The 20,290-nt window shown below is 45.7% G+C and overlaps 1 protein-coding gene across 2 annotated transcripts in view; it reads left to right on the top strand.

Moving 5' to 3' along the window:
* The window catches only part of KIF18A (kinesin family member 18A), a 160,118-nt gene that overhangs the window by 9,172 nt on the left and 130,656 nt on the right, over positions 1-20,290 (top strand). For both annotated transcript variants that reach the window (XM_073658069.1, XM_073658070.1), the window contains exon 2: positions 1,131-1,278. The gene's annotated coding sequence lies outside the window, so the exon portion shown is untranslated. The remainder of the gene's footprint in view (positions 1-1,130; positions 1,279-20,290) is intronic.

Genomic DNA, 20,290 nt, shown 5'->3' with positions numbered 1-20,290 from the left:
GCATTAAAAAACACTCACTCTCTTTGGGAAAAATGCTCCCGTGTCCCCTCACTTCTAAGGAAGCTTGTATTAAATCCACACATAGTTCTCCAATGGACCAAAGACCTCCAGTCGTAGTAACCACACCACCAACCAATCCAATGGTAATATTTTAATATATTAAAAAGAACATGACCTAAGGAAGGGGAACACCCAGAATGTGTTGATGGCACTTATTTTTTAATACTGTACATTAACATATTATTGTAGAAGTATATGTTTATTTTATACGTGCCCTCTTGGAAGCTAGGGGACACAGGAGCATCCCCCCCCCCAAAGATGGTGAATATTTTTTATGCTGACTCCTGCAGCATTTATTTTGTGGAGCTGGTACCTTTTTTGGTTATTCTCGGTCTGCCTTTTTTCCCTAAATCTGTAAATGGGTTATAGAGTTCCGCACATGCACGTGGCGGCGAGAGGGGGAGCACATGCACGCGGCTGTCTGTTGTGCAGTATTCATTGTTCAGTAAATAAAAATGATAAATCATATCAGGAAACCAAAGTTGTGTAAATGGATCAGCTGCACTTTGTAGTTTTCTATATATTGAGATTCAATTCCAGATGTGGCCGACGTTGGTTTCTGGGCTGTGGAGTCGGTGTCCATTTTGGTGGAGTCGGTATAAAATGGACCGACTCCTAAAATATATAATAAATTGGGTACAGTAGTTCAATGCAGTTTGTGGGGAATATTTTTTTTCATAAGAATTTGGAAAAGTTCTGAAATGTCCTATAAATGTCTGTCCTATTCCTGATCTAAGGGTCTAGACTTTTAGCTGAGATGAATCTGTGCTACAGTAAATTTATCACTTAAACATCAGCCATGTATGAGGGAGTCGATGGCATGGAAATGTCGGAGGTTTTGCTTACTGATTCCACAGCCCTGGTTGGCTTCATGTACAGGTCTAGCATCGTCCCTAATGGTCATCAGCAGGGCTGGGCAAATTACTTATCTATAGGAAAGTCTATAGACATTAGTGAAAAACAATAAAAAATGATTTGTGGTACATGGGCTACCTGGCTCCTGGGATTTGTCCAGCCCCGATCATCTGCAGAACAATGTGAGATTGTATTATTCTTTCTGTTGGTTACAGCACCACATCTCCCAGGATTCATGGCCTCAGGGTGTTGGAGGCTGGAGCAAGACTGATAGAGGTGAACACTACTTTTGGAAGTCTCCATTGCCACCCATTGTATGCCAGTTTTCAAGAAGTGGATCATCTCTTCTAGTGCATTTCACAGGTAATTGGATCTAGTGCTTTATTTTCGGTTGAGTGTTTCTGATATATTATTGCGATAACAAAGGCATTTCCATCAGTTCAAAATGATAACATATGGGATCTACTAAAATATGTCATCAATTACTGATCAACACGGGTGTGACTGCCTCACCTCCCATCAATCCTCTACTATAGCATAGCCCCATTCCTTTATGCGGGAGTCTTCTGTTCTCAATTCCTCACTTGAAAACGAAGTCGTCTAATTGTAGAGACAAATTAACAAGAGAGAATTCTGTACGAAAATAAAAATCTTGCACAATTTTTTGGCAAATGTCATGTTTGTATTCTTTTCTACCTTGGCCAGTTCCTTGACACTTCATTTATAGTGATGTACGGTATCTTACTACGGCAGTGTTTGACCACCACAGTCACATGTCCTTGCAGCCATTAGTGGGCAATGGGGAAAGTACTGCCTTTGGGGAGAGTTGTTTTGATTGCCGAAAAACTCCACTAAGAACAGGGCTGTGGAGTTGTGGACTTCTAAAATATCAATTAAATTGGTACAGTAGTACAATAAAGCATGTGCTGTAAATTTTTTTCATAAGAATGTTTTGAAATGTTCTGTTCCTGGTCTAAGGATCTCAGCTTTTATAGTTGAGATGAATCTGCTGCACTTTATGTACACGCTCAGTAGTGACCAGTGCTGTGGAGTCGGGAGTCAGGGAAACTGAGGAGTCAGAGGTTTGGCTCACAGACTCCACAGCCCTGATTAAGACTCCAATGATATGTCAGTAACCATGCCTCCCCGTATCTGGGGTTGTGAATTTATAGCTAAGATTAAGGTCTTTTAGGATTACTGGGCACCTCGCACAAGGGAGTGTTTGGAACAGGGTTTGATGTCTAACTACAAAACCAGAAATGGATTTAAAGAGTGGAAAAGCATAAAGGAAATAGTTCCTTTTTTTAGGATGGGAATGACACGCCCCCTGGGCCATGTTGTTAGGGATACCCGGAGCCGGATCAGATGGGGGTTGTAGTCTCCGAGTGGCTGTGACCCGGTCCGTGCCCAGGGTGTCAAACTCAGTGTGCGGCAGTCCTTGCAGATGTTCTTAGTGTCGACTACGCCACCCGTTGAGTGCGGCTTTGAAGCCGCCGCTGCAAAGCAGTCCGCTGAGGCCGGTGGTGTATGTGCAGCAGTGATGATATAACCCCCAACGGGAGGGGTATGGCCTCAGGGCAGCAGGTGTGGATGATGGGGGTTGTTGTGGTGTAGAAAGGAGACTCTGAGACGGGAGGTGCAGTTCAGGGTTTTTACTTACTGATGTTCTTTTGGTCACTCTGGCCTTGAGTGACCACCCGAGCCGTGCTGCGTCCACCAGGTCCTGGACTCGGCCAACCCCCAGGCAATTCTGGAGCGTGGTCCTGAGCTCCTTTCTGACTTTCCCTTTCTACTGGCCGTTCCCACCAGGGATCCACTTATGTCCGGCTCCCTCGGGTCTCTTGTTGGTTGCACCTTTTCTGGGTTCCCTGACCCTATGCTTGGTGTGCCTTTCTAGTGGATTTGGTGAGGGTCGTGGCAGATCCTGACCACGACCTCCGGTTCCTGGCTAAGGTGTGCTTTGGCCTCTGCCAGCTTGGGTTCCGGTACCCTGGTCCGCCAACCCTTCACCCTTCTGTCTGTATTCTGGGGTCTTGGGGTTCTTTCTTCTTTCCTCTCTGGGTCCTTCTTTTCTCCTCTCTCCCTCTGCAGGCTTGGCTCTGGAGCTGGGCCCAGCCGGAGCCACAGCTCCCTGTCAGCCCTCCTGGCTGAGCTCCTCTGCTCTGCTCCTCAGGCTAAAAAGACCCTGTCCTAAGATGGTGCCCACCTTATATACTCCCTCTATGTGTGAGCTCAGGTGACCAGCACCCAAAGAGCTCCTATCTTTACCCAGACTACTCCCCCTATCTGCCCCTACACTACTGGGATGTTCCACCCCCCTCCCACTCCAGCCAGGGACAGACGCTGTCGTACCTGCACATAAACTGGTGGGAGTACCGTTGATCTGTCCCCCGGAAATGGGATGTATGTAGTGCATGCAGCCTTCTAGCTCAGTTCCATACTCCATCCTTACCCGGGAGTGGAATACCACACCTCTGGCTTGAGGTGTAATACCCCTGTAGCAGCCGAGTCCTCAGGGTGCTACATTCCCCCCTGGTAAATCACAGCACGTCCTCGGGCTGTAAAAGAATAAAAACATCCACAAACATACAATTTTTTTTTAAAAACATCATAAACATATAAAACAATATATATATTATCAGCATAAAACTTTTTCATATAAACATTCTTGTTCCTCCGGCCACGGTGCAACTTGTGACCGGGTAAAGTGCAACAGTCTCTTCAAGAAAAAAAACAGTTTCCTATAAAACCGGTAGGGGGCGCTTTAAGAAGCGCAACTATGTACAAAGGGGAATATGGCCGCTCTCAGTCCTCGGCCAGTGGGGAAAAGGAATGGCTGTTCACAGTCCTCAGCCTGTTAAGGGATAGGGACACACGGGTATTCACTTGCTGGTCCCGACGGGGACTACACTTTGGTAGCAACAGTTTTTGTACCCACACGGGTAACTATTTACATATTCTATTTACAGTTCATCAGTGGCGGTGTGCTCTTGGCTGAGGGTAATCTTTAGACCCGTCCGGGTCCTCTTGATCCTCCTCACCCCGTAGCTCCCTCTCAGTAAGTCTATGCACGTGCAGGGCATACGGGCCCTTGGCGCACTGATGCCGGGTGAAGGTGACCTCATCACCCAGGTATAGGTCACGACCTCTGTGTCCCTCCGGCAGATGACTTTCAACGTCTCTGCGGGTGACAAAGACGTCGCCGGGGGTCTTGTGGTCCCGGATGAAACCCCACCCGTGCTCCAACTGGAATTTTATTACAGTCCCGCTGGCACGGGGACCGTGGGCAGCACGGGGGTTTCTGCGGGCTCGGCTCTTCTGCTCGGCGCTCTTCACTTGGAGCCGCTCCTCGCGGACCCGCCTCTCTCGTCGCTCTCTAGCAAAAACCTCCAATTGTTGCTGGCAGCACTCCGCACGCTGGGCTGCGGCTGCCCGGGTCTCCTCGGTGAACCCGATGAGGTCTTCTCCGGTGGGGTCCCACGCAAACTGCGCTTCCTCCAACGAGAGTGGGGTGATCTTGGCGGGCGCCGGAGCCGGGATCAGGGGCTCATCCAGAGGTCTTTCTTTCCGGAGTCGGGGATGGTGGAACTCCGGCGGCCACACAAAGGGCTGCCCATCCGGGCATGTGTGCTGGGCAAATAGGTCTTCACCCAGGTGGGGCGCTGTGGACGTTGAGGGCGCTGTTGTGGTGGCGGCGCCCGGGTTCACCAGGCCTTGCGACCAGGCCTGGGGCACCCTGAATGTAAAGGGCACCGTGAAGACGGCGGCGCCCGGGGTTACCTGGCCCAGTGACCAGGCCGGTGGCTCAGTGGAGGTAGAGGGCGCTGTTGGCACTGCGGCGCCCGGGGGCACTCGGCCTTGCGACCAGACCGGTGGCGTCTCCTGCTTGGCCGTCCTCTGGATCGAGGCGCGTGACGTCACAGGGGGCGTGGCCGCGGCTCCGGCCGCTTGAGGCCTAGCTTGGAGCGATGACGCAGCGGCTACGGGAATGGTGAGTGGGGCTTCGGGCTCTGCGACGGGGAGCTGGGGCAGGTTTACGGCTTCTGGGCACGGGATATTGTCGTCCCCATTACCTGCCTTCATCTCTTCGGCTCCCTCCGCGGCGTCGTCTCCGGCCGTCGTCCCTCCTTCGCCGTCCTCAGAGGTGGACTTGCTCCTCGCTGCGGGTGGCATGCTTCGCTGGCAGGCTCCAGCCTGCAGGGCCATCTCTCGGGTCCACTCCGCCAGTGTTTCCTGCTGCACCCGGGCCATCCTTCGTGCGAGGCCCTCCAGCGCGGTCTGTGCACGCTCCCGATCTCCGGGGAGCTGCGCCAGGATCTCCAGCAGGCCTTCTGGAGTGGCGGCCTGCAACAGGCTCCTGACCACAGGGTCGGTGCTGCCTGACTCTCCCTCCATCTCCGGGTGTGTTCTCTCTGGACTCCTCCAGGCTGCTCCCATCTTCTTCCTTTTGTTCTGTATCCGCCCACATTGGGGGTCGTCCTGGGGCAACTTTGTGATTGCCAGTTCCAGGGGCAGTTCCCTCACGCTGATGGACATATCAATCATCACAGTCTCTGCTGGTGGGGGCGGTCTTCGTTTTTGGCGCCATTCTTGGTCCTGGCCCACGATGGGAGGTCGTCTCTTACCACGCTCTGGCACGCCCATAATGGCGTCCGCTCTGCCAGGGCGGGAAATCTTCTTAGATGGTGGGAATCGCTTCCCAGTGGCGGGAAACTCTGTGGATGGCGGGAAAAGACTGCAGATGACGGGCAAATGGCGGGAACCGATCCGAGATGGCGTCCGATGGCGGGGACCCTCCGGAATTGGCGGGAGACTTCTTTTTACGGTAAATACGAACTTTTCTTCAGGCACGCAGTACCCGATGGTTGCGGGCACGTGATCCTGCCGACTACGCCAAAGTTGACGCGCCCCCTGGGCCATGTTGTTAGGGATACCCGGAGCTGGATCAGATGGGGGTTGTAGTCTCCGAGTGGCTGTGACCCGGTCCGTGCCCAGGGTGTCAAACTCAGTGTGCGGCAGTCCTTGCAGATGTTCTTAGTGTCGACTACGCCACCCGTTGAGTGCGGCTTTGAAGCCGCCGCTGCAAAGCAGTCCGCTGAGGCCGGTGGTGTATGTGCAGCAGTGATGATATAACCCCCAACGGGAGGGGTATGGCCTCAGGGCAGCAGGTGTGGATGATGGGGGTTGTTGTGGTGTAGAAAGGAGACTCTGAGACGGGAGGTGCAGATCAGGGTTTTTACTTACTGATGTTCTTTTGGTCACTCTGGCCTTGAGTGACCACCCGAGCCGTGCTGCGTCCACCAGGTCCTGGACTCGGCCAACCCCCAGGCAATTCTGGAGCGTGGTCCTGAGCTCCTTTCTGACTTTCCCTTTCTACTGGCCGTTCCCACCAGGGATCCACTTATGTCCGGCTCCCTCGGGTCTCTTGTTGGTTGCACCTTTTCTGGGTTCCCTGACCCTATGCTTGGTGTGCCTTTCTAGTGGATTTGGTGAGGGTCGTGGCAGATCCTGACCACGACCTCCGGTTCCTGGCTAAGGTGTGCTTTGGCCTCTGCCAGCTTGGGTTCCGGTACCCTGGTCCGCCAACCCTTCACCCTTCTGTCTGTATTCTGGGGTCTTGGGGTTCTTTCTTTCCTCTCTGGGTCCTTCTTTTCTCCTCTCTCCCTCTGCAGGCTTGGCTCTGGAGCTGGGCCCAGCCGGAGCCACAGCTCCCTGTCAGCCCTCCTGGCTGAGCTCCTCTGCTCTGCTCCTCAGGCTAAAAAGACCCTGTCCTAAGATGGTGCCCACCTTATATACTCCCTCTATGTGTGAGCTCAGGTGACCAGCACCCAATGAGCTCCTATCTTTACCCAGACTACTCCCCCTATCTGCCCCTACACTACTGGGATGTTCCACCCCCCTCCCACTCCAGCCAGGGACAGACGCTGTCGTACCTGCACATAAACTGGTGGGAGTACCGTTGATCTGTCCCCCGGAAATGGGATGTATGTAGTGCATGCAGCCTTCTAGCTCAGTTCCATACTCCATCCTTACCCGGGAGTGGAATACCACACCTCTGGCTTGAGGTGTAATACCCCTGTAGCAGCCGAGTCCTCAGGGTGCTACAGGAATATTTTACTACAACCCAGAGGAACAGAAGTTTGTTTTTCTGTGTGTATGTGTATATAGGCTATACAAAGCATTGAGAGTGTCGACGTTTAGGATATGCAGGCTGCTCACAGCACAAAAAAAAATTGTAGATTGGTGGTGGTGGTGGTGGTGGTGTTGTGTTGAAAACTGGCTCTTGGGACACTGGAGAAATGGCCACACCTCTGGTTCCACTAACAAGTCAATTTAACACCGAGCTGATGGTGTATCTGGAATGAAGACTAGAGGGGTCTGACTACCGTTAACACCGTAATCCCTGTAGTACCGGTGCTATGTGCCCTCGTTAAGGCCTCTTCATGGCATTGCCCACATGGTCTTGTCAGAATTGAAGAATGGCGCATACACTGTGTGCAGAATTATTAGGCAAGACTTGTATTTTAGAGGATTATTTTTGTTATTGATCAACAACTATGTTCTCAATCAACCCAAAAGACTCATAAATATCCAAGCTTAATATTTTTGGAAGTTAGTGTTTTTTTTTTTTTTTAGATTTGGCTATCTTAGGAGGATATCTGTTTGTGCAGAATTATTAGGCAATTTAAAACCAAATATAATCCCATCTCACTTGTTTATTTTCACGAGGTAAACCAATATCAGTGCACAAAATTTAGAAATAAACATTTCTGACATGCAAAAACAAAAACCCCAAAAATTAGTGCTCAATATAGCCACATTTCTTCATGATGACACTCAACTGCCTTCCATGCATAGATTCTGTCAGTTGTTTGATCTGTTTTCGATCAACATTGCGTGCAGCAGCCACCACAGCCTCCCAGACTTTTCCGAGAGGTGTACTGTTTTCCGTCCCTGTAGATCTCACATTTTTTTGACGTTTTATCTTATGTTTCGTCGTTTTTCAGCCTTCCTTACCTTGGCCATGTCCCTGAGTATCGCACACCTTGTGCTTTTTGATACTCCAGTAACGTTGCAGCTCTGAAATATGGCAAAACTGGTGGCGAATGGCATCTTGGCAGCTTCACGCTTGATTTTCCTCAATTCATGGGCAGTTATTTTGCGCCTTTTTTGGCCAACACGCTTCTTGCGACCCTGTTGGCTGTTTGCCATGAAACTCTTGATTGTTCGGTGATCACGCTTCAAAAGTTTGGAAATTTCAAGACTGCAAGACCTCTCACAATTTTGGACTGTTCAGAGCCCGTCAAATTTCTCTTCTGACCCATTTTGCCAAAGGAAAGGAAGTTGACTAATAATTAAGCACACCTTATATAGGGTGTTGAGTCAACACCCCTCCTCATTACAGAGATGCACATCACCAGATTTACTTAATTGGGAGTTGGCTCTCAAGCCTATGCAGCTTGGAGTAGGACAACATGTATAAAAAGTATCATGTGATCAAAATACTCATTTACCTAATAATTCTGCACACAGTGTAGTGATCCATTCTGTACACCACGTGAAATTTGGCTTCTCATACCGAGCCTAATGCATCAAGCCGTGTCTATAGAAACCATTAGAAGTGTCCCTTGCGCCGGGTTTCAACACAACACAGGCCACTTGCTGCTCGTGCTAGTGTGGTCACTTTGCATGGCCTAAACCTGCTCCCATGGCCTGCAGTGTCTCTGGACTTGACTCCCATCGGCACATTTGGGATGTCCTTGGTCTGCAATTACAACTGGAGCTCATACTTGTTACTGAATAAATCAAGATGTTTTGACATTTTTTTAGTTTCCAGTCTTTCATCATTTGCATATCCATCCTATGATTTTTCATAATCCCATGACTTTTCCTTCTTGGTGTTGCAGTGTCAGTGTAGAGGAGTGTAAGTTAATGATACACAGTACTAGAATTTTATATTAGTTAATGTACCTCCACATGGACATCTATCAAGAGTCTGTGCTGTGAGGTATTCTTTGAACACTTTGATACTTTTTAAATGGTTTTTTTTTGCCACGCAGAAGAAGGATGAAGACACTGCCCATAGAAGGGCTGACCTGGTACCCATAACCGCGCGAGTGCAGGCGCGGGATTACGGCGACGCAGCTGCATGTCACGGGGCAATGTAATGTGCATGGGATGGGGGTGGTATGGTAATGAAGGCAGGAGGCAGAGATTTCTTACAAGCGCCCTATAGCCCGGAGCCTGGAAGAAATCCTTAACATAAAAGATTAAAAGTGTATTCCTCCCCAAGCCCGCAGCTATGAGGCGTACATGTAGGACTCGTTTAGCCATTCTATTACCTGTATGCCCATAGCTCAAAAGCATCCCAGGGAGTGACAGATTCCTTTTAAATTGTTTGGTCTTGTTTGTAAACTAATTATGCGTAAATAATAAAGATATTTCTTTTGTTTTATTCTATCACAAATACTTTAGATTTGCCTTTATTATATACTGGAGTAACTTTTTTTTTTCTTGAGTATTATAGGATAGTTTGCACCAGTTTCTGAGTACTCTTCATACAGGAAAAATATATCTTTGTTAGCCAGCAGGTAGAAAAATATTATTGAGTACTCTTGTGAATATTACAAATACCTACCAAAGTTTAGTGATCATAGGGAGAAACATGTCAATCAACTGGAGTGGTGCATGGTTAAGCTGGTCAGGGGCCCATTGGACGGTCAGCTCTCCCTATAATCTCCAGTTTTGCAAGCAGTTTCCTCTGAAACGCCGCAGCATTTTAGGGAAAGATATACCTGGCTGCAATTGTGCAGCCAGCCTCTGATGCATGCGGCCCATGGTTCGGGCAGCCTGATTTTATTGACAGGTTCACTTTAACTCCTTCACAACTGCTGACGGTAAATAAACGTCGTCGCTTGCTGGGCTTTTTATGCAGCACCGACGTTTCTCTACGGTCGGCGGTCTTGCAGCACTCGGGACCTCCAGAGTCCAGTAAATGCTGGGATTCCAGTGCAGAGTGATAGCTCTGTCCAGCGTCCTCATCTGGACCTGATCCAGCCGTGTCCGTCTTTTCAAACTTGCATAAAAGCGCGGTCGATCAGTTTTGTGCATCGATAAACAGAGGCCAGACAAAGTACATAGTAACTGCTGCCTCATTATAGTGAATGAATGGGGTTTCATCTGAATCACGTTATTTGGAGATTTAGATGGCAACCCCGATGTAAGTGCTCAGTGTAGAGCGCAGGATAAATGTGAACGGATTCAAACTGTTGCCTGAAAATGCTCCCAATAAAAGATTCAACTCAATCCACAAAAAAAGCAAGTCCCCACTCAGGTCCGTCAATGGAAATTATAGGGGGACTCCACATTATTGGTAGCACAAACGCTCTAGAAAAGCGTTATGGCAACCCCCCCCCCCCTCCATGCCCCTCCCCCACAAAAAAAAAGCCAGCAAATTCTGCACTCCAAAATCCTAATGCCCCCAACCCTCCCCCCTTCTGAGCCCCACAGTGTGCCTAAACCGCAGTTAGCATCCACATATTTGGCATTTCTTTAGCGATGAGAGCCTGTCTAATTTACAGATGTGTGACTCCAGAAGCACGAGCTGGGCACAGCGTATGGGCACTACAATGGCAGTTTGCAATCTTCACTCCGCAACATCCACTTCTGTTTGTTTCTGGAAAACAACCAGGAAGTCAAAATCCTCACCACACCTGTAGATAAATTCCCAGTGGGGTATAATTTTCACATTGCGGTCACCTGAGGGGGGATTCAGGTCTTCTAGCACTTAGGGACTCTGTATATGGAGTCCTGCAAACTATTCTACGAAAATTTGTTCTCCAAGAGGCAAATGGCGCTCCGTCCTTCCCAAGTCTTCCCTTGTGGCTAACCAGTATTACATAGCCACATATGGTGTATAGCCATGTTAAGCAAAAATTGTGGGACAAATTTTGGTGCCATTTTTACCCATTTCCCCATGTGAAATTTTTTTTCCACTGCCCAATTGTAAAAAATTCTTTGACACACCTGTGGTGTGAATATGATCACTGTACCCCTAGATGAACTCATTGAGAGATGTAGTTTGTAAAATGGGGTCACTCATGGGTTGCAAACACAACATGGCGTCCGCTCTCAATTCCAGCCAATTTTCTTTTCCAAAAGTCAAATGGCACGCCTTCCCATCTGAGCTGTGCCGTGTGCCAAAACGGTAGTTATCTGCATACTCAGGAGAAATTGCACCACAAATTGTATAATCCATTTTCTCCTGTTACCCTTGTGAAAATGCTAAATTTGGGGCTAAAGCAACATTTTTGTGGGAAAAAGTAAATTTTTTTTTTAATATATATTTTTCCTTCCATATTGCTTTCATTTTGGTGAAGTACCTAAAGGGTTAATAAACTTCTTGAATGTGGTTTTGAGCACCTTGAGGGGTGCAGTTTTTAAAACTATCACTTTTGGATATTTTCTGTCACATAGGGCCCTTCAATTCACTTCAAATGTGATGTGGTCCCAAAAAAAAAGAATTGCTGATAGACTTTTAACCCTTCTAACTCCCTATAACAACAAAAATATTGTTCAAAAATTATGCTGATGTAAAGTAAACAACAAAAATATCTACCTAAATTTACCATTAATATAAAATACGAAATGTTATAAAGAAAAAAAAAAATCTCAATCACTGAGATCTGTTGAAGCGTTCCAGAGTTATTATTACTTGGAGTGACACTTGAAAACCTTAAGAAGATGACCTGGAATATGAGTTGGTGTTCATGCAGCATGTAAGTGCATGTTCACTAGCAGGGTCTTAGTCTTTTTCCGCCCTTATCCACATGTACGTCACTTGACAAATGGTAAGGTTTTAATACTAGAGGTTAGGACCGCCTCCAAATAAGGTCACCGTGACTTGATGGGATGGCTTTTACATTTTTTTTTTTTTCAAAATTATAACTAAGCACCCTATATTATTTTCATGCACTGTTGCTGTTTTTTTACTGCAGGGTATTCCCTTATGTATTCATCTTGGGTTTTGTCTATAAAGTGGCACTGGTCAGAATTGAAAAAAATTGGCTCTGGCGCCGAAGGATTAAATAACCGCTGGTCAGGGTCCGACCCTTACAACTTTACCGATCAATCTAATATTGATGACTTATTCTGAGGATAGGTCTTAAATATTGTATGCCGATGGCTGTCGTCCTAACTAGGCTTCGGCCGATTGTTTGGTCAACAGCCATCTCAGCCGACACTCCCAAACACAGGAGCTCACACTCTGCCGTGCACACCTGTATTCTCTATGAGAAAGACACTGATTGACACATTGGCAGGCTTGATTGACTTACCTCCTGACCATCAGTCGGCCTGCGCCCCAATACACATTAGACATATTCCTCCATATACCTGGACATATATATGATATCGGCGGGATCAGCCAACATTAGTCTAATGTGTATAGAGGTCTTAAAGAGGTTGTCAGGTCCAAATCGATGAGTCTGCAGTCACTCTGTGTGACTGCAGACTTATGAATCCCTCTGTGCACGCACTGTACCCTCCTGGGATTCGCCAGTTTTTGAATGGGGACTGGAGGATATGTATGAGTTATACGTACCCCTGGCCAGTGGGCATGGCCTCACTTCTATACACTTGTATGGAGCGATGATGCGCCCTCTAGTCTGCCACACTCACTAGATGGCCACAGCCTTGCTCACCACAAGTTTATGGAGCGCGGCCACCCCCACTAGATGGGCCCTGGCCGGGAGTATGCAGAACACATACAGTGGAGAAAATAAGTATTTGATACACTGCCAATTTTTGCAAATTTTTCCACTTACAAAGAATGAAGAGGTCTGTAATTTTTATCGTAGGTACACTTCAACTGTGAGAGACGGAATCTAAAAAGAAAATCACATTGTATGATTTTTACATAATTCATTTGCATTTTATTGCATGAAATAAGTATTTGATACAATAGAAAAACAGAACTTAATATTTGGTACAGAAAGCGTTGTTTGCAATTACAGAGGTCAGACGTTTCCTGTAGTTCTTGACCAAGTTTGCACACACTGCAGCAGTGATTTGGGCCCACTCCTCCATACAGATCTTCTCCAGATCTTTCAGGTTTTGGGGCTGTTGCTGGGCAACAGAGTTTCAGCTCCCTCCAAAGATTTTATATTGGGTTCAGGTCTGGAGACTGGCTAGGCCACTCCAAGACCTTGAAATGCTTCTTACAAAGCCTCCTTAGTTGCCCTGGCTGTGTGTTTCTGGTCATTGTCATGCTGGAAGACCCAGCCATGACCCATCTTCAATGCTCTTACTTAGGGAAGGAGGTTGTTGGCAAAAATCTAGTAATAATGACCCCATTCATCCTCCCTTCAATACGGTGAAGTCTTCCAGTCCCTTTTGCAGAAAAGCATCTCCAAAGTATGATGTTTCCCCCACTATGCTTCACGGTTGGGACGGTGTTCTTGGGGTTGTACTCCTCCTTCTTCCTCCAAACACGGCGAGTTGAATTGATACCAAAAAAGTTCTATTTTGGTCTCATCTGACCAGATGACCTTCTCCCATGCCGCCTCTGGATCATGTAGATGGTCATTGGCTAACTTCAAACAGTCCTGGACTTGTGCTGGCATGAGCTGGGTGGGGGACCTTGTGTGCCCTGCAGGATTTTAATCCATGATTGCCTAGTGTGTTATTAACGGCAATGTTTGAGACTGTGGTCCCAGCTCTCTTCAGGTCATTGACCAGGTCCTGCCTTTTAGTTCTCGGCTGATTCTTGACCTTTCTCAGAATAATACTTACCCCACAAGGTGAGATTTTGCATGGAGCCCCAGACCGAGGAAGATTGACAGTCATCTTCTCAGTTGTTAGCACTGCAGCCTTGCAGCACTGTGGTCCTGGGTTCAAAGCCCACCAAGGACAAGATCTGCAAGGAGTTTGTAAGTTCTCCCCATGTTTGCGTGGGTTTCCTTCTACTCTCCAAAGACATACTGATTGGGGTTCACAATATAGATTCCCTGTGTGGACACTGATTATAATATCTGTAAAGCGCTGTGGAATTAATGGTGCTATATAATTGAGTAAAATAAATAATTAAATCTTGTTTCTTACATTTTCTAATAACTGTGCCAACAGTTGTTGCCTTCTCACTAAGCTGCTTGCCTATTGTCCTGTAGCCCATCCCAGCCTTGTGCAAGTCTACAATTTTGCCCCTGTTGTCCTTAGACAGCTCTTTGGTCTTGGCCATGGTGGAGAGGTTGTGTGATGGATTGTGTGGACAGGTGTCTTTGATACAGTTAACGAGATCAAAGATGTGCAATTGATACAGGTAATAAGTGCAGAGTAGGAGGGCTTCTTAAAGAAAAACTAACAGGTCTGTGAGAGCCAGAATTCTGGCTGGTTGGTAGGTGATCAAATACTTAATTAATTTGCATTTTATTGCATGAAATATGTAAAAATCGTACAATGAGATTGTATGGATTTTTGTTTTAGATTCTGTCTTAGTTGAAGTGTACCTACGATAAAAATTACAGATCTCTCCATTCTCTGGTGGGAAAGCTTGCAAAATCGGCAGTGTATCAAATACTTATTTTCTCCACTGTACAAAAACCCTCCAGTCCCTGCTCAGAAACCAGCGAATCCCCACAGTGCGTGCGCAGGGGGATTCATAAGTCTGCAGTCACACAGAGTGACTGCAGACTTATCTATTTGGACCTCACAGCCCCTTTAAGGTGTTGTGTATTAGATAAATAAAAATCTGATATCTTTGGACACCATGACAGCATCTCCTCTGGGAGTAGATAATTTCATTTGCTAAGAGTCAGGCAGTGTACAGGGAGACAAAATGCTGTGTGTTTCCATGCTAGCAAAACAGTGCTAATATACGGTAAGCAAGGAAAGATAATTGCCCTTAAATTGATCGTACATCTCCAGTTCATACCATGAACATCACTGGGCACCATGGAAATGCAAAGTATGTGCCATAGCTACAATAATCTGATGTCCGCAAAATCCACAGACATATCTGTGGTCGGGGAACATAATCGCTTTTGTAGTTCCAAGTGCTAGGATTTACAGCCTTTGGGAACCACAGAAATGTAATATTATCAGTCTGAATCTCTCATCCAGGGATCTCCTTGTCTGACCTAGAAGAAACAATGAATATTGTAGATCTGTCCAAACTTTTTCTGTATTTTATCCATATACAGTGCTGCTCAACATTATTGGAACCCGTTAATTTTTTTTCATAGACTGTACAATATCTTCAGAAATAAATGGAAATGTACTAAAGTTATATCCTCAGGAATTTTTAATAAGTGGTCCAAAGTAATAACAATAAAACATTGTTTTTTAACCTCCATGTTAAAATTTCAAATAAAAACAGCATGTGCAGCAATAAAGACACCCCTAATTAATACTTAGTTGCACACCCTTTGGCACTGCTGACAGCCTCCACACGTTTCTTGTAACCATCTATAAGCTTCTTGCACTTCTCAGCTGGAATTTTCTCCCACTCTTCCTTTGTAGTTTGTTAAAGCTCTTGAATGTCTGCAGAGTTCTTTTTCCCAATGGCAGATTTCAGCTCACCCCAAAAATTTTCAATGGGATTGAGGTCAGGACTCATTGCTGGCCATTTTAAAACAGTCCATTTTTTCTTTTTCAACCATTCCGGTGTACTTTTGGCTGTGTGCTTTAAATCATTATCATGCTGGAGGACCTATGATCTTTGACTGAAATCAAGTTTTATTACGTTGGGTAGGACATTTCACTCTAAAATCTCTTGATAATTCTCTGATTTCATGATTCCTGTGATATGGTCAAGGCCTCCAGTACCAGACGCAGCAAAGCAACCCCACTGCATTATGGATCCTCTACCATGCTTAAGTGTTGGTAAGGTGTTCTTTTCCTTATAAGCTTCATTGCACCATCTGTAAACAAATTGTTGCTTTGCATTGCCAAAAAGCTCTATTTTTGTTTTATCTGCCAACAGAACATTTTCCCAGAAGGATTGTGGTTTGTCAAAGTACTCTTTGGAAAGATCAGTCATTACTTTTTATGTCTTTTCTTCAGCAATGATTTCTTCCTTGGCCTTCGCCGATAAAGCTCTGCTTGGTTTAGTGTGCGGCGTATGGTACTTGTTGAAACCATGACCCCAGACTGTTCCAGCTTGACCTTCAGGTCTTTGGATGTTTGACGTGGTTTTTTTTTTCACCATTTGCACCAACCTTCGAAGACATCTCTTGTCAATTTTCCTCTTTCCCCCACGTCCAGTTATGTTCTTGATGGTTCCATGCCTGGCAAACTTCTTAATAACATTGGACACTGTTGAAACTGTGATATCAAGGTCTTTGGAGATGGCTTTACACCCTTTGGAAGTCTTGTTTGCTAATAGCAGTTCTGATGTCCTCAGACAGCTCCTTTGTCTTCACCATTGTGACAAAGGAACAGTGCTACTATGTGGCTTTTTAAAACACTGGAGTCATCATTCATTGGCTAATTCATATCACATGGGCACCGACAATCACTGGTAAATCTCTTCTGTGATTTACCACAGGCGAGTCAAAATGTGTTTCCATACTAAATTAATTCAAATGTAAAGGTTGCCAATACCAGTGACACAGCAAGCTTTAGGTTTTTCTATTTTTCCCTCCAATTGTTTGTTTTTTGTTTTAAATTGTTTATCATTTATTCTTTTGTATTTAACACGAGTGCTGTATACAAAAAACTGTTTTACTTGATTCATTTTTTTTCAGGAGATATTCCACATTATGTACTTAAACTTCATGTGTGCCAATAACTATGAGCACGACTGTTTTTACATAGGTTGAAAAAAGTCCTAGGTCCATCAAGTTCTACCTTTCTCCACCAATTATATATATTTTTTCTCACTAATTTAACTATAACCCACAATGTTATATATATTGAAGAAATCATCCAGCCCTTTTTTTGAAAGCTGTTAGTGTCGGCCATCACTACCTCTTGCGGTCGTCACTCCACAGTCCGACTGCTCTGACTGTAAAGAACCCTTTCCTATTTAGCTGCTGGAATCGTCTTTCTTCCACCCGTAATGAGTGCTTGCTTTTGCAGCTGCTGCTTGACATTGAGTACTGCTGCTCAGTTTACTTGTAACCAGAATACCAAAGTCCTTCTCCTGTTCTGTAGTCCCGAGTATACTCCCATTTTATTGTATATGTAGCAATAGGATTACTCCGTCCTAGGTGCATTACTCTACATTTTACATTAAACCGCATCTGCCAAGTGTTTGCCCCTTTAGTCCTCTTATCCAGATCGTTTTGTAGTATTGTAATATCAAAGTCAGATTTTAATATCCTACAAAGTTTTATGTCGTCAGCAAATACTGACCCCTTACTCTCATCTCATCCCCAAGGTCATTAATAAAGAGGTTAAAAAGAATCGGTCCTAGCACAGATCCCTCAGATACCTGTCACCCCACTGCTGACTTTGTCCCATTTAGAGAATGTACCATTGATGACGACTCTTTGTTTCTTGTCATTTAGCCAATTCCTTACCCATCTACATATAGTTCCCCCAAGTCCTTGCTTCTGTAGCTTCAGTATAAGGCTGTTATGTGGTACAGTATCAAATGCCTTTGCAAAGTCCAGATAAATCACATCAGCCGCAATACCAACATCCAGATTTGCACTTGCCTCCTCATAGAAACGCAACATGTTGATTAGACACGATTTATCTTTCATTAATCCATGCTGGTTGTCATTTATTATATTATTCTCTGCAATATAAGTGCAGGTCATCTCTTATGATGCCCTCAAAAACTTTGCATACTACTGATGTCAGACTTACCAAATGGTAGTTACCTGGTGTGAAGCCACGGGGGTCTCCCGTGGGCATAATACTACTCGGACAACACAGGGTGAGGGTAAAACAGTGTGGCAATTACAGAGGTCAGATGTTTCCTGTAGTTCTTGACCAAGTTTGCACACACTGCAGCAGGGATTTTTGCCCACTCCTCCATACAGATCTTCTCCAGATATTTTAGGTTTCGGGGCTGTTGCTGGGCAACACAGAGTTTCAGTTGCCTCCAAAGATTTTATATTGGGTTCAGGTCTGGAGACTGGCTAGGCCACTCCAAGACCTTGAAATGCTTCTTACAAAACCTCCTTAGTTGCCCTGGCTGTGTGTTTCGGGTCATTGTCATGCTGGAAGACCCAGCCATGACCCATCTTCAATGCTCTTACTGAGGGAAGGAGGTTGTTGGCCAAAATCTCGTGATACATGACCCCATTCATCCTCCCTTCAATACGGTGTAGTCTTCCTGTCCCCTTTGCAGAAAAGCATCTCCAAAGTATGATGTTTCCCCCACTATGCTTCACGGTTGGGACTGTGTTCTTGGGGTTGTACTCCTCCTACTTCTTCCTCCAAACATGGCAAGTGGAATTGATACCAAAAAGTTCTATTTTGGTCTCATCTGACCAGATGACCTTCTCCCATGCCGCCTCTGGATCGTGCAGATGGTCATTGGCTAACTTCAAATGAGCCTGGACATGTGCTGGCGTGAGCAGGGGTACCTTGTATGCCCTGCAGTATTTTAACTCCTTTCTGGCCCAGGGCGTACTGATACGTATCTGTGCCCTGGGCCTTATGGGCTTGATACGTATCAGTACGCCCTGGCGATTTCGCCCGCACACAAGCGGTGCGGGCGAGATCGCTGCCGGGCGTCAGCTGATTGTTACAGCTGACACCTGGTTCTGTGTGCAGGGAGTGGTCCTGCACCGCTCCCGAGACATTAACCCCCGAAATGCTGCGATCGAAATCGATAGCAGCATTCTGATGGCAAGAGGAGATGAGCGCTATACTTACCTTCTCTGTCGGCGTCCCGCGGCGTCTGAGTCCGGTCCCGGATGTTGCCATGGTGGCCCGATGTCATCATGAGAACATCCGGGTCACCAGGAGGCAGGAAGTTACTTTGGTCATGCGCAGTGCACAACCAAAGTAACTTTTCCCTGTGCAGCGGTGACAGTCTGCATAGCACAGGGATGGTTCTGCATTTCTGTTCTATACAGCCGATCAGGCTGCGAAAAGTGAAAGTCCCATATTGGGACAAAGTGTAAAAGTAATAAAAATGTCAGAAGGTGAAAAAAAAATTAAAACAAAAATTGTAAAAATAATAAAAAAATATATATATACTGTACCCATAAATAATCTTATGGAAAAAAAAATTAAACCAATAAAAGTATCGCCAATAAAAATTAAACCATTTGGTATCGTCGCGTCCGGAACGACCTGACCTATAAAACTGTCCCGCTAGTTAACCCCTTTAGTGAACACGGTAAAAAAAATCAAATAAAACATTGTTTTATGTTTCGTTTTTTTATCATCTTACCTCCAAATAAAAAATGGAATAAAACGCAATCAAAAATACTTATGTAAATAAAAATGGTACCGCGGAAAACATCCTCTTGTCCTGCAAAAAACAAGCCGCCATACATCTCCAACGGCTGAAATATAAAAGTTATAGCTGTCAGAATAAAGCGATGCAAGAACAATTCTTTTTTCTATAAAATAGTTTTTATTGTGTAAACGCGTCAGAATATAAAAAAAATATATAAATGCGGTACCGCTATAAACGTACTGACCTGAAGAATAAAGCTGCCTTATCAATTTTACCACACGCAGAGCGGAATAAAAAAAAAACTGAATTGTTGGTTTTTGTTTATTCTGCCTTCTAAAAATCAGAATAGAAAGTGATCAAAAAATGGTACCAATAAAAATGTCAACTTGTCCCGCAAAAAACAAGCAGTCACATGACTCTGTCGGCCAAAATATGGAGAAATTTATAGCTCTCAAAATATGGCGATGCAAAAAATTGCGTCTTTTAGTGTGTGACAGCTTTCAATCATAAAAACCGATATGAATCTGGCATCGCTGTAATTGCACCGACCCAAAGAATAAAGACATCTAATCACTTATACTGCACTAGGAACGGCGTAAAAGATAAACTTTAGGGCTGGGCTAGGCTTAGGGTTAGGGCTGGGTTAGGGTTGGGCTAAGGTTAGGATTGAGCTAAGGTTAGGGTTGGGCTAAGGTTAGGGTTGGGCTAGGGATTTTTTCAGAAGTAAAGAAAAAAAGATGACAACGATATGGCGACTAATGTTGAACGCAAGTGCTTGCTACTTGAGTTTGCATCGGGTGCTCGGGTATGCACCAAGTATAGTGGGTGCTCAAGTGACATGCTCGAGTCTCCGCCCCAAATGTTTCGCAGCTGTTTTATAGCCAAAAAAACCTCAGAGATTGCCTGCCATGCACGAGCGATCACCGCATGTTTTTTTGGGGGGTGTCCAATAACCGTGAAACATGCGGGGCCGGGACTCGAGCATGTCACTTGAGCAACCGCGATACTTGGTGC

The sequence above is a fragment of the Phyllobates terribilis genome, unplaced genomic scaffold (genome assembly GCF_046119375.1).
Source record: "Phyllobates terribilis strain yellow unplaced genomic scaffold, ASM4611937v1 Scaffold_13__5_contigs__length_258822181, whole genome shotgun sequence".
Lineage (NCBI taxonomy): Eukaryota > Metazoa > Chordata > Amphibia > Anura > Dendrobatidae > Phyllobates > Phyllobates terribilis.
This window is presented reverse-complemented; position numbering and strand designations above follow the sequence as displayed.